The sequence below is a fragment of the Oryctolagus cuniculus genome, chromosome 21 (genome assembly GCF_964237555.1).
Source record: "Oryctolagus cuniculus chromosome 21, mOryCun1.1, whole genome shotgun sequence".
In the NCBI taxonomy this organism is placed as follows: Eukaryota; Metazoa; Chordata; class Mammalia; order Lagomorpha; family Leporidae; genus Oryctolagus; species Oryctolagus cuniculus.
The window spans coordinates 26,236,693-26,261,131 of NC_091452.1; positions in this window are offsets into that span (position 1 = coordinate 26,236,693).

Below are 24,439 nucleotides of genomic sequence, written 5' to 3' on the forward strand. Positions count from 1 at the left end.
AGAACTTCCTCAGCCTGTCACATGGACAGTGGACATCGCATAGCCGCTTCACTTGCCAGGTCACCCATGAGGGGAAAACCACGGAGAAGAGCGTGGCCCCTGCACACTGTCCTTAGGGACCAACTCTCATCCACCTATGGGGTCTGGAAGCTGCAGGACCCCAGGAAAGGGCTTCTCCTTCTACCCCTTCCCTGATATCCTGGCCCTCCCCACCCCTGCATCCAATAAACTCTCAATAAACATCTTCATTGTCAATCAGACATCCTGCTTGGTCTCATTTTTTTAGTCTCTTATTTAATCTGCAACCTCCCTGGAGTTCTCTGGTTGGGGGAGTTTCCCACACCCAGTGAGGAGGCAGCCCAAGGGGCGAGACTCGGGGTCTTCTGAGGATGTCACACAGGAAACACCCCAGGAAGGAGAAGTTTGGTCACTGACATCAGGGCCTCTGACCTCTCCTTTCTCCCCTTCCTCCTCCCAGGAGAGGGCCCCCCACTCCTTGCCTCTCTCTTGGGTGGAGACGTCCTTGACTGACCTCTGCATCCTCCTACCCCATGCCTTCTTTCCTCAGCCTGAACCTCCTCTGCCCCTGGCCCCTGCCCCCTGGAAAGTACCCACCTCCTCTTCCCTGCTCAGCTCCTGCCTGCCTGCCTCCATTCCCATCACCCCTGGTGATCTGGACAGCTCACAGGGCACACAATGCTTCAGAGCTACTGGATTCATGGGCTTTGAAATTCAGTGGCTGCCTTGAGTCCTCATTCCATGGCAGCTTCAGAGGCAAAGGGGAACAGAGAAACCCAGGAAAGAAACTGTCTCACAAAGGGACTGCCAGGAGGCAGGCACCTGAGGGGTCTGGCCAGGCAACAGGAACTCCACAGGAGACTCAGCCACCAGCTAGGGAAGGAGCTGGAGGAACCTTCAGAGAACTGGGTCAGGATCTCCCCCACAGCCAACCTGAGACTGATGGGGAAGAGAAACCCGAGAGACCCCCCAGGCTCAAGAACGTGTCACGTGGTCCCAGTGGCACATCAGAGCCTCTGTGGGATCAGGCTGAGCGGGACCCACGGCCATGCTTGAGCCTTTCCTGCCATAACCACTCTCAACCGCCACAGCTTCCTCCTGAGAGCACTGCTCATACTGCAAGGGTCTGTTGTGGAAAATTTCCTGCTGGGGCCCTCAGAAAGCCCTGGGCTTTTCCAGAAACTTCTGGGGGATATGGGTGGAGTTGTCATTTATTCAGGCAGGGAAACAACCCAGAAGTGGGAGCAGGAGGTACCACATGTTTCTCTTAGAAAAAAAGTATTTATTGGAGGGATACAGACAGAGACACAGCTAGACAGAACTCCCATCTCTTGGTTTCTCTCCTCAATGTCCACAGTGACAGGGACTGGACTGATGCTGAGACCTGGGAGCAGGTCTCCCATGTGGGAGGCAGCAAACAATTACTCAGCCATCACCACTGCCTCCTAGGGTCTGCATCAGCAGGAAGCTGGGGTCAGCAGCTGGAGCTGGGAATGGAACCCAGGTATTCCAATGTGGACACCAGGCTACATGGCCCCTCCCTACAACACACCTGTGCTGAGCACCTTCTGCTTCCAGGAACTGTCTAGAGTGTCAGGACTTCTTTTATGCATGCAGCGTGAAGGAGTGAGAATCTTCCATGAGGACTGCAGGTTGGAAAAGCATTAGTACATTTTTGTGTGTATAGTCATGTACAAATGGCAATAACCATAGAAATCTTATCTTGTATGCTTATAATTACTTATTGAAAATGACAAATTTGCCAGTGCCACAGCTCATTAGGCTAATCCTCCACCTGCAGCGACAGCACCCCAGGTTCTAGTCCCGGTTGGGGCACCGGTTTCTGTCCCTGTTGCTCCTCTTCCAGTCCAGCTCTCTATGTGACCCAGGAGTGCAGTGGAAGATGGCCCAAGTCCTTGGGCCCTGCACCCTCAAGGGAGACCAGGAGGAAGCACCTGGCTCCTGGCTTCGGATTTGCAAAACGCCAGCAGCAGTGTGCCGGCCATAGGGGCCACATGGGGGGTGAACCAAAGGAAAAAGGAAGACCTTTCTCTCTGTCTCTATCTCTCTATCTCTCTCTCTCATTGTCTAACTCTGCCTGTCCAAAAAAAAAAAAAGAAAATGACAAATTTAATGAGACATTTATTAATTTCTTAATTCTTAAATAATTTGAAATTTCTGTCTTGGAAATCACCTGAACATACAGTTTGATATTTGAATGTAGTACTCCTGCAATTATCGACTATCATCATTCTCTGTCCAGGAACAGTCTGACTTTTTTTTATTTTTGTGGGACAAAAAGGTAACACGACATCCACTATCTAGACAACATAGTCAATGAAAATATATGCTCAGGAGGAGATATTTAGGATGCTCATTTCCTATGTATCTGAAACTATTTCTGGTGAACACCAAATCTCCATGTCTATCCCCAGCTCAGAGCAAGACCCCTCTTCTGTTTCTATGAGATTGGCAGCTGGAACACCACCTGTGTGTCTAAGTAGAATCACAGAGGACTGGCCCTCCTTTGACTGCCTTATTTCACTGAGAACAACCCAGCATCCTGATTCTGGACGAATCGCAAGAAGAATTGAAACTGGGATGGAAACATCTATATGCTGCCATGTTTTCTGCAGCACTATCCCTACCAACTGAGACATGGAAACAAGTTCGGCATCCACTGACGGATGAAGGAATAAACAAACGGTGGTGCATGGACACAGTGGATCATCCTCCTCCTTTCAGAGGAGGAAATTTTGTCCTGCAGGAAATGTAAATATGTATGAAAGTAGCTGGAACACTTGGATGGGACAAGATGGAGAACTCCATATAACCTATCACTCACACAGATGAAAGTGAAATCTGAGCAGAGGGCACATTCTTCAGCACTCTTAGAAGGCCACAATGAGAGGCAGATTGGATTAAGTGCAAACCTCAACAACAGCCTGATGGGGGTCAAGGTGGGTTTCTCACTTCACTTTCTCTCAGCCTCCTCCAATGCAGGTGAAGTCTGGGTACCACTAAATGGAAAACCAAGGGTGAATCCCTGTCTCTCTCCAGAAATGTGAGAAGGAAAATTTGGGGTATCAAGGAGAGGATTATACCAATTTGCTTTGTTCATCTCACTTCACTGACAAAGCTGTCCTAATGTCTCTGCAGTGGTTAAGGGATAACCTTGAAAATTACTATATTTCGATTCTCAGGGCGGAGCCAAGATGGCGGAATAGTGAGGGCACACACCGATAGTCTGGGAAAATTTAGTTTAATAAAAGCGGAGTTACGGTAGCCTCAGAAAAAGGATCAGGAAAAAAATTGCAGAGGAAACTCTTCTGGAGCTATTCGCTGTGACTCAAAGGACCTACTGGGAGAGCAAGGTCGCCCACCACGTGGAAGCCGAACCGCGGGAGCCGCAGAGTCTCAGCACCAGTGCAGGAAGGGGAGTCTGTGTGACAAAGACACCAGCGGGGAGAGGAGGGACGCCCAGGGCTCCGAGTCCACACATCCGCACTGGAAGGGCAAGTGAGCTCAGTAACTGGAGACATTGGCGGGGAAACGGCAGACAGAATTTTAGAGGGACGTGGGTTTTGAAGCGGGAAAGTCCAACAGACTGACGACAGGAGAGAAGGAAAAATAAATAAATAAATAAATAAATAGTTGGAGGCATACTGGTACAGACAAGTTCCACTCTCCGCCAACCTTGCAAAGGCAAGCAAGAGACAAAGAGCAGGGATATACATAATAAAAGGGGAGAGTTAAGGCTACAATTCAGTAGCCTACGCAACCCCGTGGGAGTACGCAGGAGAAACTGAGCCTGCACAGACTCTTTGGATAGAAGCCAGCGGAAGCTAAATACCATCCATTCTGCTCAGTCTTGCAGTATTACTTACCTCCTGAACAAAAAATAAAATAAAATAAAATAAATGAATAAATAAATAAAGAGATTTACCACGCATAACCTGAGGGTGTCACCTTTGCACACCTGTAACCCTGAAGAACCAAGCAGAGCTCTCAGGCCACACCCATCTCAAGCCTCCAAGGCTCCTCCAACAGCAGGCAGTCCACTTAACACGGACATAGTATAATAATAATAAAAAAAAAAAACCTCACAGTGAGGGAAACAGAATTAACCATGCCAAGCAATAAACACAGAAATCGAGGGAACAAGATCAACGATGACATTATGATGCCTCCAAATAAACAAAACACCCCAAACCAAGATTATGAAGATGATGAGATAGAAGAAATGCAAGATACGGATTTCAAAAAATTTATGATAAGAACAATTAGAAGTTTTCAAAAGCAAATCCTTGAACTACAGAAATCCTTATTGGACAGGATTGAAAATCTCTCTCGTGAAAATGAAATTTTAAGGAAGAATCAAAATGAAACGCAGAAACTAGTAGAACAGGAAAGTGTGATAGTGAAGAGAAATCAAAATGAAATGAAGAGCTCAATAGATCAAATGACAAACACATTAGAAAGCCTTAAAAACAGAATGGGTGAAGCAGAAGAGAGAATATCAGACTTAGAAGACAGAGAACAGGAAAGGATACAGTCAAACCAAAGAAAAGAAGAGGAAATTAGAAATCTAAAAAATATTGTTGGGAATCTACAGGATACTATTAAAAAAAACCAACATTCGGATTCTAGGAGTTCCTGAAGGCATGGAGAGAGAGAAAGGATTAGAAGGCCTTTTTAGTGAGATACTAGCAGAGAACTTTCCGGGATTGGAGAAGGACAGAGACATCCTAGTACAGGAAGCTCATAGAACCCCCAGTAAACATGACCAAAAGGGATCCTCACCACAACACGTTGTAATTAAACTCACCACAGTGAAACATAAAGCAAAGATCCTAAAATGTGCAAGAGAGAAATGTCAGATTACTCTCAGAGGATCTCCAATCAGACTCACAGCAGACTTCTCATCAGAAACACTACAGGCTAGGAGGGAATGAGACATAGCACAGGTGCTAAGAGAGAAAAATTGCCAGCCCAGAATATTATATCCTGCCAAGCTCTCATTTGTGAATGAAGGTGAAATAAAGACCTTTCATAGCAAACAGAAATTGAAAGACTTTGTGGCCACTCGTCCGGCCCTGCAAAAGATACTTAAAGATGTGCTACACTCAGAAACACAGAAACACGGCCATCAATATGAAAGAAGGGAAAGGAAGAACACCTACCAGTAAAAGAGCATGGGAAGCTCAAAGCATATACTCGAAAATATCTCCGGGAAAATGGCAGGGCAAAGTCAAACGTGAATGGCCTGAACTGTCCAGTTAAAAGACACAGACTGGCTGACTGGCTCAAAGAACACAACCCAACTATTTGTTGCCTACAAGAAACACATCTCTCTAACAAAGATGCAGGCAGACTGAAAGTGAAAGGTTGGAAAAAGATATTCGATGCCACCAGAAACCAAAAAAAAAAGCAGGTGTAGCCATATTAATATCAGACAAAATAAACTTTAATACAAAAACTGTTAAGAGAGACAAAGAGGGGCACTATATAATGATTAAGGGTTCAATTCAACAGGAAGATGTAACTATTATAAATGTATATGCACCTAATTACAGGGCACCGGTCTATTTAAAAGATATGTTAAGGGACTTAAAGGGAGACTTAGATTCCAATACAATAGTACTGGGGGACTTGAATACTCCACTCTCAGAAATAGATAGATCATCCAGACAGAAGATCAACAAGGAAACAGCAGATTTAATCGACACTATTGCCCAAATGGATCTAACAGATATCTACAGAACATTTTACCCTACATTAAAGACATCACATTCTTCTCAACAGTGCATGGAACCTTCTCTAGGATTGATCACATACTAGGCCATAAAGCAAGTCTCAGCAAATTTAAAAGAATTAGAATCATACCATGCAGCTTCTCAGACCACAGTGGAATGAAGCTGGAAATTAGCAACTCAGGAAACCCCAGAAAGTATGCAAACACATGGAGACTGAACAACATGCTCCTGAATGAACACCGGGTCATTCAAGAAATCAAAAGAGAAATCAGAAACTTTCTGGAAGTAAATGAGGATAACAACACAACATATCAAAACTTATGGGATACAGCAAAAGCAGTATTGAGAGGCAAGTTTATAGCAATAGGTGCCTATATCAAGAAATTGGAAAGGCACCAAATGAATGAGCTTTCAGCGCATCTCAAGGAGCTAGAAAAACTGCAGCAAACCAAACCCAAATCCAGTAGGAGAAGAGAAATAATTAAAATCAGAGAAGAAATTAACAGGATTGAATCCAAAAAAACATTACAAAAAATCATCCAAACGAAGAGCTGGTTTTCGGAAAAAATAAACAAAATGGATACCCCATTGGCCCAACTAACTAAAAAAAGAAGAGAAAAGACCCAAATCAATAAAATCAGAGATGAAAAAGGAAACATAACAACAGACACCACAGAAATAAAAAGAATCATCAGAAATTACTACAAGGATTTGTATGCCACCAAACAAGAAAATCTATCAGAAATGGATAGATTCCTGGACACATGCAATCTACCTAAATTGAACCAAGAAGACATAGAAAACCCAAACAGACCCATAACTGAAAGAGAAATTGAAACAGTAATAAGGGACCTCCCAACAAAGAAAAACCCAGGACCGGATGGATTCACTGCTGAATTCTACCAGACATTTAAAGAAGAACTGATTCCATTTCTTCTCAAACTATTCAGAACAATCGAAAAAGAGGGAATCCTCCCCAATTCTTTCTATGAAGCCAGCATCACCTTAATCCCTAAGCCAGAGAAAGATGCAGCACTGAAAGAAAATTATAGACCAATATCCCTGATGAACATAGACGCAAAAATCATCAATAAAATTCTCACCAATAGAATACAACACATCAGGAAAATCATCCACCCAGACCAAGTGGGATTCATCCCTGGTATGCAGGGATGGTTCAACATTCGCAAATCAATCAATGTGATTCACCACATTAACAGACTGCAGAAGAAAAACCATATGATTATCTCAATAGATGCAGAGAAAGCATTTGATAAAATTCAACACCCTTTCATGATGAAAACTCTAAGCAAATTGGGAATAGAAGGAACATTCCTCAATATAATCAAAGCAATTTGTGAAAAGCCCACAGCCAGCATCCTATTGAATGGGGAAAAGTTGGAAGCATTTCCACTGAGATCTGGCACCAGACAGGGATGCCCACTCTCACCACTTCTATTGAACATAGTTCTGGAAGTTTTAGCCAGAGCCATCAGGCAAGAAAAAGAAATTAAAGGAATACAAATTGAGAAGGAAGAAGTCAAGCAATCCCTCTTTGCAGACGATATGATTCTTTACTTAGGGGATCCAAAGAACTCTACTAAGAGACTATTGGAACTCATAGAGGAGTTTGGCAAAGTGGCAGGATATAAAATCAATGCACAAAAATCAACAGCCTTTGTATACACAAGCAATGCCATGGCAGAGAAAGAACTGCTAAGATCAATCCCATTCACAATAGCTACAAAAACAATCAAATACTTGGAATAAACTTAACCAAGGACGTTAAAGATCTCTACTATGAGAATTACAAAACCTTAAAGAAAGAAATAGAAGAGGATACCAAGAAATGGAAAAATCTTCCATGCTCATGGATTGGAAGAATCAACATCATCAAAATGTCCATTCTCCCAAAAGCAATTTATAGATTCAATGCAATCCCAATCAAGATACCAAAGACATTCTTCTCAGATCTAGAAAAAATGATGCTGAAATTCATATGGAGGCACAAGAGACCTCGAATAGCTAAAGCAATCTTGTACAACAAAAACAAAGCCGGAGGCATCACAATACCAGATTTCAGGACATACTACAGGGCAGTTGTAATCAAAACAGCATGGTACTGGTATAGAAACAGATGGATAGACCAATGGAACAGAATTGAAACACCAGAAATCAACCCAAACATCTACAGCCAACTTATATTTGATCAAGGATCTAAAACCATTTCCTGGAGAAAGGACAGTCTATTCAATAAATGGTGCTGGGAAAACTGGATTTCCACGTGCAGAAGCATGAAGCAAGACCCCTATTACACCTTACACAAAAATCCACTCAACGTGGATTAAAGACCCAAATCTACGACCTGACACCATCAAATTATTAGAGAACATTGGAGAAACCCTTCAAGATATTGGAACAGGCAAAGAATTTCTGGAAAAGACCTGGGAGGCACAGGCAGTCAAAGCCAAAATCAGCTCTTGGGATTGCATCAAATTGAGAAGTTTCTGGACTGCAAAAGAAACAGTCAGGAAAGTGAAGAGGTAACCAACAGCATGGGAAAAAATATTTGCAAACTATGCAACAGATAAAAGGTTAATAACCAGAATCTACAAAGAGATCAAGAAACTCCACAAAAACAAAACAAACAACCCACTTAAGAGATGGGCCAAGGACCTCAATAGACATTTTTCAAAAGAGGAAATCCAGGCCGGCGCCGCGGCTCACTAGGCTAATCCTCTGCCTTGCGGCGCCGGCACACCGGGTTCTAGTTCCAGTCGGGGTGCCGGATTCTGTCCCGGTTGCCCCTCTTCCAGGCCAGCTCTCTGCTGTGGCCAGGGAGTGCAGTGGAGGATGGCCCAGGTCCTTGGGCCCTGCACCCCATGGGAGACCAGGAAAAGCACCTGGCTCCTGGCTCCTGCCACTGGGTCAGCGCAGTGCGCCAGCTCCAGCAGCCGGCCACGGCAGCCATTGGATGGTGAACCAAGAGCAAAGGAAGACCTTTCTCTCTGTCTCTCTCTCTCTCACTGTCCACTCTGCCTGTCAAAAAAAAAAAAAAGAGGAAATCCAAATGGCCAACAGACACATGAAAAAATGTTCAAGGTCACTAGCAATCAGGGAAATGCAAATCAAAACCACAGTGAGGTTTCACCTCACCCCGGTTAGAATGGCTCACATTCAGAAATCTACCAACAACAGATGCTGGCGAGGATGTGGGGAAAAAGGGACACTAACCCACTGTTGGTGGGAATGCAAACTGGTCAAGCCACTATGGAAGTCAGTCTGGAGATTCCTCAGAAACCTGAAGATAACCCTACCGTTCGACGCAGCCATCCCACTCCTTGGAATTTACCCAAAGGAATTTAAATTGGCAAACAAAAAAGTGGTCTGCACCCTAATGTTTATTGCAGCTCAATTCACAATAGCCAAGACCTGGAACCAACCTAAATGCCCATCAACGGTAGACTGGATAAAGAAATGATGGGATATATACTCTTTAGAATACTATACCGGAATACGAAACAATGAAATCCAGTCATTTGCAACAAAGTGGAGGAAACTGGAACACATCATGCTGAGTGAAGTAAGCCAGTCCCAAAGGGACAACTACCATATGTTCTCCCTGATCGGTGACAACTGACTGAACACCAAAAAGGAAACCTGTTGAAGTGAAATGGACACTATGAGAAATGGTGACTTGATCAGCATAGCCCTGACTGTTAATGAACAACTTAATACATTATCCCTCTTAGTAGTTTTTTTGTCTGTTCTACTTAATATGACTGGTTTAATTCTGTAATTAATACACAGTTATTCTTAAGTGTTGAAATTTAACTGAAATGTGATCCCTGTTAAACATAAGTGTGGGAATAAGAGAGGGAAGAGATGTACAATTTAGGACATGCTAAGCTGACTTGCCCCAAATGGTAGAGTTAGAAACATACCAGGGGACTCCAATTCAATACCATCAAGGTGGCATGTACCAATGCCATCTCACTATTCCAAGTGATCAATTTCAGTTCACAATTGATCATAATGAAAGGACTAAGAGTCAAAGGGAGCACATAAACAAGTCTAGTACCTCCTAATACTAACCGATAGAATAAATAAAAGGGAGAGTGATCCAACATGGGAAGTGAGATACTCAGCAGACTCATAGAATGACGGATGTCCTAAACAGCACTCTGGCCTCAGAATCATCCCTAAAGGCATTCTGATCTGGCTGAAAAGCCCATGAGAGCATTTCAGACATGGAAAGCCAAGACACTCTGGCAAAAAAAAAAAAAAAAAAAAAAAAAAAAAAAAAAAAAAAAAAAAACCTAAATGAAAGATCTCTGTGAGTGAGATCCCAGTGGAAAGAACAGGTCTTCAAAGAAGGAGGTACCTTTCTCTGAAGGGAGGAGAGAACCTCCACTTTGACTATGACCTTGTCTAAACAAGATAAGAGTCAGAGAACTGAAGGGGCTTCCATAGCCTTGGAAACTCATGACTGGAGCATGGGGAGATTACTGAAGCCATAAACAAGAGTGTCAATTTGTAAAGTCAACAACAGGAGTCACTGTGCACTTACTCCTCATGTAGGATGTCTGTCCTTAGCGTGCTGTACAGTGAGACTTAATAACGAGTACTCAAACAGTATATTTCACTTTGTGTTTCAATGGGGGTGCAAACTGTTGGAAGCTTTACTTAATGTATACTAAACTGATCTTCTGTAAAAAAAAAGAAGAAGAAATTATCAATCCTCATCTTGACTCTCACTGGGATTAAACATGACAATAGGTCTGATCTGATTTCATCATCATTAAAAAAAAATCATCTATTATTTTTCACTTTATGTTTCTGTGTGGGAGCAAGCTGTTGAAATCTTTATCTGTAGATAAAGAGAATCAAAATGAATCTTGATATGAATGGAAGGGGAGAGGGAGTGGGTGAGGGGAGGGTTGCGGGTGGGAGGGACGTTATGGGGGGGGGAAGTCATTGTAATCCATAAGCTGTACTTTGGAAATTTGTATTCATTAAATAAAAGTTAAAAAAAAAGAAAATTACTATATTTCAGCTAAAAAGAACCAGAAAGAATAGTGTTCTCCAAGTAATAAGAGGAAAATCTCTGGTTTCTTTTTCTGATACTATTTCACATTACAGGTATTCTTGTCGGTGGATCTGGACCACAGCATGAGCGTAAACACCACTGAGAAGAACATGCAAGAGCAGCACTTGCAAAATTCAGGAGAACTGTGCACATCAGAGAGCTGCAGGGGAGAAATAGTCTGCAGATGAATCAGCACAAGATGTGAGATCCCTCTGACTGCACATACACAGGCCACACACCAGAGGAGGAAAGTTGCGGAGCTGAGCCCCCACAGAACCAAGCAATTGACTTCCAGGTGACCTCTGAAGGGGACAAGGTCTGAGTGGACACAGCTCCATGAAAATTAGTTGAAAACTGCACAAAGGGGCACCACTGTAGGACATGAGCCAAAACACCAAGATCAGTTAGATGTGCGCTATGTGGTTTGCTTCACAGAGCAACAGAGAAGGAAAATGAGCATCCTCCTGAGAGTTTTTAGTCTCCCACACTGCCCAGAATACCACGGAGCAGTACACAACAAAACATAGAGATGACTAGGACAGTCTGATCAGCTCTCAAAGAAAAAGACCACCGATTGGCTCTGAACCTGTCCTCATAGAGGAATGACTAGGGACAGCATCTCCTCTAACCATTTCCAAAGAAGGAAAGGCAAATGCTCTTGAAATTAATGGCAAGAAAGTGTTCTGAGCAGAGGAAGAATTACATGAAAAACACAAGCTGGCAATGTCAGGCCTGAACGTACAACATTCATATCAAAATGCAATGGATGGAATCAGGACCAGAGTGTAGAAAAAGAGGAAGGATCAGATTACATGCCAATCAACAGAAAGGTACAAGTTGAAGAACAAAGAGAAGGGAAGAAGGTGGAGGCTAAGTGAATGGAGCCTCAGAGATGTGTGAACCAGAGCAAGAGTCCTAATGTTTGGGAGCCTGAAATGGGGGGGGGGGGAATGGAGGAGCAGTGAACAACAAAATCTATAAAGAATCCAATGGCCAGGAAGATCATCCTTTTAGGAATACAATCGAAGTAGCTCAGAAGCATTACAGAGACATGTGAACAATCCACAAAAAAGGGGGGGGGGGGTCTTGAAATTAGAGCCAATGGCATGCTCCCAACAAGGGAATACCCACATGAGAGGGTTTGACTTCTCATCAGAAAACACAAAGTCCACAGGATACTAGAACCCTGTCCTCCAAGTGCAGAAAGAAAAGACCTCCCAAGGCATCTCCAGGGAACCAAGACACCCTGAAGGATCTCAGCCCCCTATGCAGAAAAAGGAGGGGTGATGGAGAAGAAGGAATACTAAGAGCAGTCATCAGAAGACCACTTGCCATCAAAATAGCACCAAGTGGATGGAATTCTTCAGGCTAAAGTGAAATCCTGCCCACAGGAAGTCTGGTACATCAGGAGTAATGAAGAGCAGGAGAAACGTTAAGGATTTAAATCACTGCTGGCTGTGTTTTCACCCTTAAATTCTCTAAACAGCATCCATAGAACCCACAACAGAAAGCACAGACTCAGAGGGTGAGGCTCCATTTGTACAAAGGTCATACCAAGGGGAACAGTCACAACAGAGCAGAGGGTCAAAGAATCGTGCAGCTGTAAGGTTTCATTACTCTGCTGAACAGGAAGAAAAGGGACCCTAATCAGATGAGAAAAGCAACAGGACCCACAGTGCTATGCCCAGAACAACTGAAACACAAAGACACGCTCTAGGAAAGCTGGATGTGGGCCGGCATCATGGTGCAATGTGCGATCCCACACCCTGAGGCACTTGCAGCTCCCTGCTAATGTGCCTGAGAAAGCAGCAGAGGACTGCCCAAGTCCCTGTGACCCTGTACATGTGAGAGACATGGAGGAAGCTCCTGGCTTTCTCCTGACCTGCCCTGACTGTGGTGGGAACATGAGAGAGAACTAGCAGATGAAGGATCATTCTCTCTCTAATTCTGTCATCCATAAATAAAAAAAATTTTTTTTTACGTAAGAGGATGAAGTTGGGTCACCTCAGGATCTAGATCTGGGAATGGAGCAGCAACAAATTGATAAACAGGTCTTTGTGGAAATCCAACTTGGCATTTCCCCAGATAACTTGCATGAATGGAATCTCAGTTATATGGTCAGCATGTCTCTCCCAGTCTACCTGGCCCAAAACTATGCTGCCAGCACCTCAGGCTCTGAGGGGCACATGCATTTCTGCTCTGAGGGCTCTCTCCTCAGTGTTTCCAGGACAAGGGAAGGAGGACCCACACTGGGTGACACCAATGCGGCCATAGCCTACAGGACCTGCTTGTCAAGAGACTGCTCCAAGCACTCACCCACCTGAGGGTTAGGGATCGGGCAATGGGTCCTGCCCAGTGCCCTGAGGGCTCTAGTCCCTGGAAAAGCACTGAGGGGGCCACTGCACTACCAACACCTCACGATGCTCAATATAGACACCCTCTGCCCTCAGTAGGAGCCTGGAGGGACACAAGAGTCCAGAGGGGATCGGCAGCCTTTGCTGGGGCACTTGCATCTGTGTCATCTGCACAGAGAGCAACTCCTGAGTTGGAAAACTCCTTGGCAAACTCCATCCCTAGCCTGTGCCCTTGACACACCCATTTCCAGGCCCTGCTCTCTCTATAATGCGCACCCCTAGCAGCAGATTTTGTGCCAAGTGCCCATTCTATGATGACTAATCTATAGATGTGGCCTTTTGGCCTTAGCCCTTCGGAGCGATAGCAGCCAAAAGTGCTTTGGGAAGTCTAATATTAGACTCTCCAGCTTATTGTCAAAAACTTTGGGCAGCAAATTTTGCCACCTCTCCAGCCCCAGCAATTGGGCCTGAACACTGACCTAAGGGGCCCCTAGGTCCAGGTGGGGGTCACAATCCCGCATCTGGCCCTGGACCAGTTGGTCCACGGGCAATATACCATAGGTCTTACAGACCAAAAATCAGAAAACCCAGTCTGATGATGAGAAAACTCAGGGCCATCGTGGCACTGCTGACCACTGTCTGTGGGCTTCAGACTCGACAATATGTGTCCTCCAACAGAGTGAACATCAGCAAGGCCAGGATGCCACCACCCCCTGAGCCAGGTAACCTGATCATCATGGAAATCTGAAAGCTTTGTAGGGGAGCACGTGTGAGTGCAGTGCTGTGGTGCAGTGGGCTCAGCCACTGCCTGCAACACCAGCATCCCAAAGGAGTGCTGGGTTGAGTCCCAGCTGCAGCACTTCCAACCCAGCTGACCACTAATATACCTGGGAAGGCAGTAGAACATGGCTCAAGTACATGGCCATTTTGGGAAGCACTGGTGAAGTGCCAGGCCCTTGTCTGGCCAGCTACCATGTCATCTATGGTGGCCATTTCAGGGTCAAATCAGCAGATGGAAGCTTCTTTTCAATTTCTTACTCCCCAAATCAACCTTTACACATAATTCATTTGTAACAGAAAGCAAAAGCACTTTGGGAGGTGATGCTGAGGTCACCCAGGTGCACAGCAGTACACATCATTCCTGCTTTTTCCCTTCTTGGACCTGTACTGAGTACACCTGATCCTACCAGATGAACCAGCAATGGGAGGTGGAGGAAGCAAGCCTGCAAAATATATTATCCATTCATCCAGGATATGGACACTTTACCCCCTGATACTCTTCCACAGGAGGAAGCCATGGACATCTCTCCCCCTATACTCTCCAAGGAAAACATCACCCCCATATGTTCCCTGAAAAGAGAGAGCTATAAACAACTCATCCCTCTCTGCTCCCCTACAGGAAGAAGTCATGTACACCACTCCTCCATATACTCCACCTCGGGAGGAGGAGCCCATGGACACCACGCCCCCATAAGAACCATCTTCTTGGCTGGAACCGATGGACACCATGCCTCCGTGTGAACCATTTTGGCCAGAACCTATGGACACCACACCCCGCTATGTACCATCTTGGCCAGAGCCCATGGACACCACATCCCCTTATGTATCATCCTGGCTGGAGCCCTGGACACCACAACGCCTTATGAACCATGTAGGCCAGAACCAATGGACACCCCACCCCCATATGAACCATCTTGGCCAGAGCCCATGGTCACCAAACTCACATAAGAACCATCTTGGGCAGATCCACACCTCCCCAAGTTCCACCACGGGAAGAGCCCAGGGATACCACAGTCCCAACATTCCACCATGGGAGGAGCCTATTGACCCACATCCTCCTTTGTTTCCCCCATGGGAGGAGTCCCTGGACATCACAACCTCCTAAGCTCCACCAAAGGAGGAGCCAATGGACACCACAATGCCATAGGCTCCTCCTCCAGAGTAGCACCTGGACACCACACCATCCTATACTCCACCAAGGGAGGAACCAATGGTTACCACTATCCCATGGGCTCCTCCTCCAGAGGAGCCCATGGACACAACACCAACCTACACTCGCCCTCCAGAGGAGGCAATGGACCCTTCACCCCCTAGTTTCCAGCATAGTCCATGGAAATGTCAACTGCATCTCCTGCCCTCTGTTTGCCTCCCACTGGTCCCAGGGGCAGTTTTATGCCTGGCCTTCCCACCTTTCCTTGCATCTTCATACCCAGTTTCCCAGCACCTATGGATATAGACCCTCCCGCGTGACCCTTCCTCCCTCACCTCCAGGATATGGCACAACTCTGCCCCCAGGCAGCTCCTTTCATGGCCTCCAGCTGGCTCCTCGCCACACAAGAGTCTTATTTAATATTAAACACCATAATCATTTTGTTTTTTGTGTCTGTGCTCTGTAGATCCAGTGTGAGAAATGCTGGCTTCTGTGAGTGCTGACAGGAGGTCAGATCCTAGGGGAAAATGTTCCTGTGGTGCAAGAAACAGGGGCTGGAGGGTTGGGGGCTAGGGAGTAGAAGGAGCCAAAGGCCATAATGACTCCTCCTGAGCAGAAAAGCTGTGGCTGATGGGCCAGCACCTGTGTCAGCATAGTGGGTGAAGCTGCGGCCTGCAGTGCTGGCATCCCATATGGGTACTGGTTCAAATCCTGGGAGCTCTACTTCTGATCCACCTCTCTGCTATGGCCTGGGAAAACAGTAGAAGATGGCCCAAGTCCTTGGGCCCCTCTACACATGTGGGACACCTGGAAGAAGCCTCTGGCTTCTGGCATTGGATCAGTAGAGCTCCAGCCTTAGGAGTCAATTGGAGAGTGAACCAGTGGATGGAATTTCCCTGCCTTTCCTTCTCTCTCTCTGTAACTCAGACTTTTCAATATATGAATAAATCTCTAAATGAAGGAAAAACAAACACGAAAGCTGTGGCTGAACTTAAGGGATGGGGCCCAGGATCAATGAGCCCAGGAAGGGAGGAGACAGGAAGGGTCATTCTTGCTGTGGTAGCAACCACTTCTCACCTCCTCTCTGGGCTGAAATTGGCCGGATCACTCCTCACACACACCAGCAGTCTACACTCTACACATTCACACCTGGTCCCTTAGGGAAATCTACACTCACAGCTCAGCCAGAAAGCACACATCTGGCATCGAAGCTCGCAGGCCATGAAGAACAGAGGAAGAAAACTCATTGCTCCACAATAACCAAGGATAACCATATCTCTAGGATGTCACTGATTCCCAGGTGATCTGATTGTCAACATGCAGAGATGTCCTCCTTGCCGCTCTTCCATTCAGATCTGGAAAGGGAAAGCAAAGAGACGATTTGCAGGGGAAACAAGCTAAGTTAGAGTCCCATTTTACAAAAAGGGATTAATTGATTTATATCTTTTAACCCACATGTACAAAGCATATCAACAGTCACTCCCAGCCATGCCACAAGACAAAAGCTGAACACCTGAAGTCACCAACTCGTCTTATATCCTACAGAAAAGTGAGGTCACTGACAAAACATGCCTCCAGAAATTGCCTTGACTGTCAGATGCAGAGAATCCCAGCTTAACTGAGCACAGGCCTCTGCTGGGGCTCAAATGTAGGTAGGGAACACAGACTGTAATAGGTCAACTGCTGGGGGCACAATGTGCACATGCTAGAGAGGAGAAAACTCCGGGGGGGGGCAATCTTTGCTAAAATAAGGGCTAACAAAGTTTTTAAAAACTTATTTTCATTTTAATTATTAGGAGAGCTGCAATAAGAGATGGAAACAGCCATACTCAGATCTTCTATCCTATGGCCCACTTCCCACATGCCTGGAATGCTGTCATCTTCCTTCTTGCTCTCTCTCACACAAATCAAACCCCAAACCATGCTGCATAACCTGGAAATCTCTAGGAAATACCTAGTCCCACATACATGCCAGTGCAGGTGCATCCTATCAATCTGTGGCCTGGACTTCTCAAGACATCAATCTCATCATAATCAAGTCAGGTCTAAGGAGATAGGCATTGCAGTACAATAGATTTGCCATCTGCTTGGGATGCCCCCATTCCATATTGGATTTCCTGAGATAGAGTCCCACCATTGCTTCTGATCCAGCTTCTTGCACACGTGCACCCTGGGAGGCCCAGGTGATGACCTCAGGGCTTGGGTTCCTGTCATTCACGTGGGAGCACAGGATGGAGTTTCTGGCTTCAGTCAGGCCCAGTCCCACCTTTGTATTTGTATTAGCAGATAGAAGGTCTTGAGATCTCTCTCTCTCTCTCTCTCTCTCTCTCTCTGTGTGTGTGTGTGAGAGAGAGAGAGAGAGAGAGTGTGTGCATGTGAGTGGGTGTGTGTACATTTCAAAGTAGGAAATGGATTCTATAAGAAAAACATGAAGAGTCTGAGACTAAATTCTGGATATAGTGTTGGTACAGAAAACAGACGTGGGTACAGCTAAGGAATTTGAATAAACTGTGGCCTTTAGTGAATAATAAAGCATCAGTATAGGTCACTGATGGCAATGAACACACCACACTAAGGAAAGATGTCTATACGAGCTACTTCCAGCAGTTCCTTTATGAAGGGACTTCAAAAGGTCATGGAAAATGCATATTATGAGTAAACTGACACATGGACTTAAATTCTTTCTGCAACAAGGTGAATTCAGCTTTTCTCTCATTTCCTCCCCAAAGAGTCTGAAGTTTTCTCACCTGGTTTTACATTTTGATCTTTTGCTTGACACTGGGATGCCCATTCACCAAACCACCTTCAGGGCAAATATCTATCAAGACCGAGGCTGGACCTCTCAGGGCACTCCCTGAATTCCTTGTCACTGCACATGCATCCCACTCACAGGAATTACTACTGTGCTCAGAGGATTCAACCTTCTCTCTCATACTCCCTATTTTCCAGTCCCTGGAATAAAGACCTAAGGACTGAATGCTTTAAGCCTCGGACAACTGCACTGAATGATCCTGGGTACAGACATGGTGACATGTCAAAAACAAAGCACCACCCAGAAAAGCAAGGGCCTGGCTTCACCAGCAAGACACAGGGAGGTCTTAGCTCAGCCCTAAGCACTCGATTCTGTCCATCATCTAGAACAGGTTCGCACCTCTGCACATTTGTCCAAACTCACCTCTACCAGGGCCAACCACTGCTCTCCAGAGCACACAGGAAACAACCTGACAGCAGACAAGGGCCACACCTCAAGGCAGCTGTCATTCCTCAGCAGCTCCTTTATGTCAAGGCTTTGCCAGCAACACCACATTCAGTTCCTCCTCCCTCCAACCTCACTGACAGGAGGGTGCAGTTACAAGTTCAGCTGAAAGCTAAGAGTATGGATTGCAGACCCCCACCATGAGAGAGGTACTTGGTGGGTCTGGGCCTCAGTGTCCAACATGTCAACTGGGGCTACTAACAGTCTCTGCAGTACAAACAGCTGCTGCCTGAGCTCTGCTGCTCCCATTGCTATTCCCATCCCATCCCCATTTGAAAGAGGAAGGAAGGAGAGGTCCTAACATCCTGGCTCATGGCTTCAGATCAGCCCAGCTCTCACAAGTTTAACCATTTGAGAAGGGAATCAATGGATGGAGCATCTCCAGTAGATGGAGTATCTCGAAAACAACCCCCCACCCCTTAATATTACTGTGCCTCTCAGATAAATAAATAAAATCTTTAGAAAGAGATCAAGATGCATCTCTTTTGCAGGTTCACCCTGCAAATATCCACAGCAGCCCAGTTGTAGCCAAGCCACAGCCAGCAGACAGGAAGGCACTCTGGGTCTCTTACCTGAATCACAGGCAACCAACAGCACCCAGTATCACCTGCTGCCTCCCAGGGTGCACATTAGAAGAAAATTAATCAGAAGTAGGACAGGAAATCAACCTCAGGCACTCTGACAAGGGATGTGCATGTCCCAAGCAGCATCGGGTGCTGTGCTGAAAACCTGCCTCTTCCAATATCTGTGAAGGTGACCGATTTTTCTTCCGTAAAGAAGTGTAAGCTGGCGCCACGGCTCACTAGGCTAATCCTCCACCTTGCTGTGCCGGCACACTGGGTTCTAGTCCCGGGCGGGGCACCGGATTCTGTCCCGGTTGCCCCTCTTCCAGGCCATCTCTCTGCTGTGGCCAGGGAGTGCAGTGGAGGATGGCCCAAGTGCTTGGGCCCTGCACCCCATGGGAGACCAGGATAAGCACCTGGCTCCTGCCATCGGATCAGCGCGGTGTGTCTGCTGCAGCGTGCCGGCCGCAGCAGCCATTGGAGTGTGAACCAACAGCAAAAGGAACACCTTTCTCTCTGTCTCACTCTCACTGTCCACTCTGCCTGTCATAAAAAAAGATTTATTAAAAAAAGAAGTGGAAGAACTGAGCTGGCACTGTGGCATAGTGAGGAAAGCTGCCACATGTGGTGCTGGCATCCCCTACGGGCACTGGTTCAACATCTGGCTGTTCTATTTCCAATGCAGCTCCTTGCTATTGCACCTGGGAAGGCAGCAGATGACAGTTCTGGTACTCGGGCCCCTGCACCCACATGGGAGACATGGAAGAAGCTCCTGGCTTCAGAAAGGCACAATTCCAGCCATTGTGGCCATTTGAGGAGTGAACCAGTGGATGGGAGACTGGATTCTCTCTCTCATTCTCTAACTCTGCCTTTCAAATAAATACATAAATAGATCTACCTATCTTTTAAAAAATACAAACTGGAAGACTCCATGGATGTGGCCAAATTGCCAAGATCCTTAGTTATTGAGGAAAGAACTAAGTGTTTGTTTTATCACAAAAATGTCAAACCAGTCAAACCAAAGAAAAGAAGAGGAAATTAGAAATCTAAAAAATATTGTTGGGAATCTACAGGATACTATTAAAAAAACCAACATTCGGGTTCTAGGAGTTCCTGAAGGCATGGAGAGAGAGAAAGGATTAGAAGGCCTTTTTAGTGAGATACTAGCAGAGAACTTTCCAGGTTTGGAGAAGGACAGAGACATCCTAGTACAGGAAGCTCATAGAAGCCCCAATAAACATGACCAAAAGAGATCCTCGCCATGACACGTGGTAATTAAACTTACCACAGTGAAACATAAAGCAAAGATCCTAAAATGTGCAAGAGAGAAACATCAGATTACTCTCAGAGGATCTCCAATCAGATCCACAGCAGACTTCTCAGCAGAAACTCTACAGGCTAGGAGGGAATGGCGAGACATAGCACAGGTGCTAAGAGAGAAAAATTGCCAGCCCAGAATATTATATCCTGCCAAGCTCTCACTTGTGAATGAAGGTGAAATAAAGACCTTTCATAGCAAACAGAAATTGAAAGACTTTGTGGCCACTTGTCTGGCCCTGCAAAAGATACTTAAAGATGTGCTACACTCAGAAACACAGAAACACAGCCATCAATATGAAAGAAGGGAAAGGAAGAACACCCACCAGTAAAAGAGCATGGGAAGCTCAAAGCATATACTAGAAAATATCTCCGGGAAAATGGCAGGGCAAAGTCACTACTTATCAATAGTCACATTGAACATTAATGGTCTGAATTCTTCAGTTAAAAGACACCGTTTGACTGGCTCAAAGAACACAACCCAACTATTTGTTGCCTACAAGAAACACATCTCTCTAACAAAGAGGCATGCAGACTGAAAGTGAAAGGTTGGAAAAAGATATTCCATGCCAACAGAAACCAAAAAAAGCAGGTGTAGCCATATTAATATCAGACAAAATAAACTTTAATACAAAAAGTGTTAAGAGAGACAAAGAGGGGCACTATATAATGATTAAGGGTTCAATTCAACAGGAAGATGTAACTATTATAAATGAATATGCACCTAATTACAGGGCACCGGTCTATTTAAAAGATATGTTAAGGGACGTAAAGGGAGATTTAGATTCCTATACAATAGTACTGGGGGACTTCAATACTCCACTCTCAGAAATAGACAGATCATCCGGACAGAAGATCAACAAGGAAACAGCAGATTTAATCGACACTATTGCCCAAATGGATCTAACAGATATCTACAGAACATTCAACCCTACATTAAAGACTTCACATTCTTCTCAACAGCGCATGGAACCTTCTCTAGGATTGATCACATACTAGGCCATAAAGCAAGTCTCAGCAAATTTAAAAGAATTAGAAACATACCATGCAGCTTCTCAGACCACAGTGGAATGAAGCTGGAAATTAGCAACTCAGGAAACCCCAGAAAGTATGCAAACACATGGAGACTGAACAACATGCTCCTGAATGAACACTGGGTCATTCAAGAAATCAAAAGAGACATCAGAAACTTTCTGGAAGTAAATGAAGACAACAACACAACATATCAAACCTTATGGGATACAGCAAAAGCAGTACTGAGAGGCAAATTTATAGCAATAGGTGCCTATATCAAGAAATTGGAAAGGTACCAAATAAATGAGCTTTCAGCACATCTCAAGGACCTAGAAAAACTGCAGCAAACCAAACCCAAATCTAGTAGGAGAAGAGAAATAATTAAAACCAGAGAAGAAATTAACAGGATTGAATCCAAAAAAAAAAAAAAAACACTACAAAAAATCAGCCAAGCGAGAAGCTGATTTTTTGAAAAAATAAACAAAATTGACACCCCATTGGCCCAACTAACTAAAAAAAGAAGAGAAAAGACCCAAATCATTAAAATCAGAGATGAAAAAGGAAACGTAACAACAGACACCACAGAAATAAAAAGAATCATCAGAAATTACTACAAGGATTTGTATGCCAGCAAACAGGAAAACCTATCAGAAATGGATAGATTCGTGGACACATGCAATCTACCTAAATTGAACCATGAAGACATAGAAAACCTAAATAGACCCATAACTGAGACAGAAATTGAAACAGTAATAAGGGACCTCCCAACAAAGAAAAGCCCAGGACCGGATGGATTCACTGCTGAATTCTACCAGACATTTAAAGAAGAACTAATCCCATTTCTTCTCAAACTATTCAGAACAATCGAAAAAGAGGGAATCCTCCCAAATTCTTTCTATGAAGCCAGCATCACCTTAATCCCTAAGCCAGAGAAAGATGCAGCACTGAAAGAAAATTACAGACCAATATCCCTGATGAACATAGACGCAAAAATCCTCAATAAAATTCTGGCCAATAGAGTACAACAATACATCAGGAAAATCATCCACCCAGACCAAGTGGGATTCATCCCTGGTATGCAGGGATGGTTCAACATTCGCAAATCAATCAATGTGATTCACCACATTAACAGACTGCAAAAGAAAAACCATATGATTATCTCAATAGATGCAGAGAAAGCATTTGATAAAATTCAACACCCTTTCATGATGAAAACTCTAAGAAAATTGGGTATAGAAGGAACATTCCTCAATATAATCAAAGCAATTTATAAAAAACCCACAGCCAGCATCCTATTGAATGGGGAAAAGTTGGAAGCATTTCCACTGAAATCTGGCACCAGGCAGGGATGCCCACTCTCACCACTGCTATTGAACATAGTTCTGGAAGTTTTAGCCAGAGCCATCAGGCAAGAAAAAGAAATCAAAGGAATACAAATTGAGAAGGAAGAAGTCAAACTATCCCTCTTTGCAGATGATATGATCCTTTACTTAGAGGATCCAAAGAACTCCACTAAGAGACTATTGGAACTCATAGAGGAGTTTGGCAAAGTGGCAGGATATAAAATCAATGCACAAAAATCAACAGCCTTTGTATACACAAGCAATGCCATGACTGAGAAAGAACTGCTAAGATCAATCCCATTCACAATAGCTACAAAAACAATCAAATACCTTGGAATAAACTTAACCAAGGACGTTAAAGATCTCTACGATGAGAATTACAAAATCCTAAACAAAGAAATAGAAGAGGATACCAAGAAATGGAAAAATCTTCCATGCTCATGGATTGGAAAAATCAACATCATCAAAATGTCCATTCTCCCAAAAGCAATTTATAGATTCAATGCAATACCAATCAGGATACCAAAGACATTCTTCACAGATCTAGAAAAAATGATGCTGAAATTCATATGGAGGCACAAGAGACCTCGAATAGCTAAAGCAGTCTTGTACAACAAAAACAAAGCCAGAGGCATCACAATACCAGATTTCAGGACATACTACAGGGCAGTTGTAATCAAAACAGCATGGTATTGGTACAGAAACAGATGGATAGACCAATGGAACACAATTGAAACACCAGAAATCAACCCAAACATCTACAGCCAACTTATATTTGTCCAAGGTTCTAAAACTAATTCCTGGAGCAAAGACAGTCTATTCAATAAATGGTGCTGGGAAAACTGGATTTCCACATGCAGAAGCATGAAGCAAGACCCCTACCTTACACCTTACACAAAAATCCACTCAACGTGGATTAAAGACCTAAATCTACATCCTGACACGATTAAGTTATTAGAGAACATTGGAGAAACCCTTCAAGATATTGGCACAGGCAAAGAATTTCTGGAAAAGACCCAGGAGGCACAGGCAGTCAAAGCCAAAATCAACTATTGGGATTGCATCAAGGTGAGAATTTTCTGTACTGCAAAAGAAACAGTCAGGAGAGTGAAGAGACAACTGACAGAATGGGAAAAAATATTTGCAAACTATGCAACAGATAAAGGGTTAATAACCAGAATCTACAAAGAGATCAAGAAACCCCACAAAAACAAAACCAACAACCCACTTAAGAGATGGGCCAAGGACATCAATAGACATTTTTCGAAAGAGGAAATCCAAATGGCCAACAGACACATGAAAAAATGCTCAAGGTCATTAGCAATCAGGGAAATGCAAATCAAAACCACAGTGAGGTTTCACCTCACTCCGGTTAGAATGGCTCACATTCAGAAATCTACCAACAACAGATGCTGGCGAGGATGTGGGGAAAAAGGGACACTAACCCACTGTTGGTGGGAATGCAAACTGGTCAAGCCACTATGGAAGTCAGTCTGGAGATTCCTCAGAAACCTGAAGATAACCCTACCGTTCGACGCAGCCATCCCACTCCTTGGAATTTACCCAAAGGAATTTAAATTGGCAAACAAAAAAGCGGTCTGCACCCTAATGTTTATTGCAGCACAATTCACAATAGCCAAGACCTGGAACCAACCTAAATGCCCATCAACGGTAGACTGGATAAAGAAATTATGGGATATGTATTCTTTAGAATACTATACCGCAGTAAGAAACAACGAAATCCAGTCATTTGCAACAAAATGGAGGAATCTGGAACACATCATGCTGAGTGAAGTAAG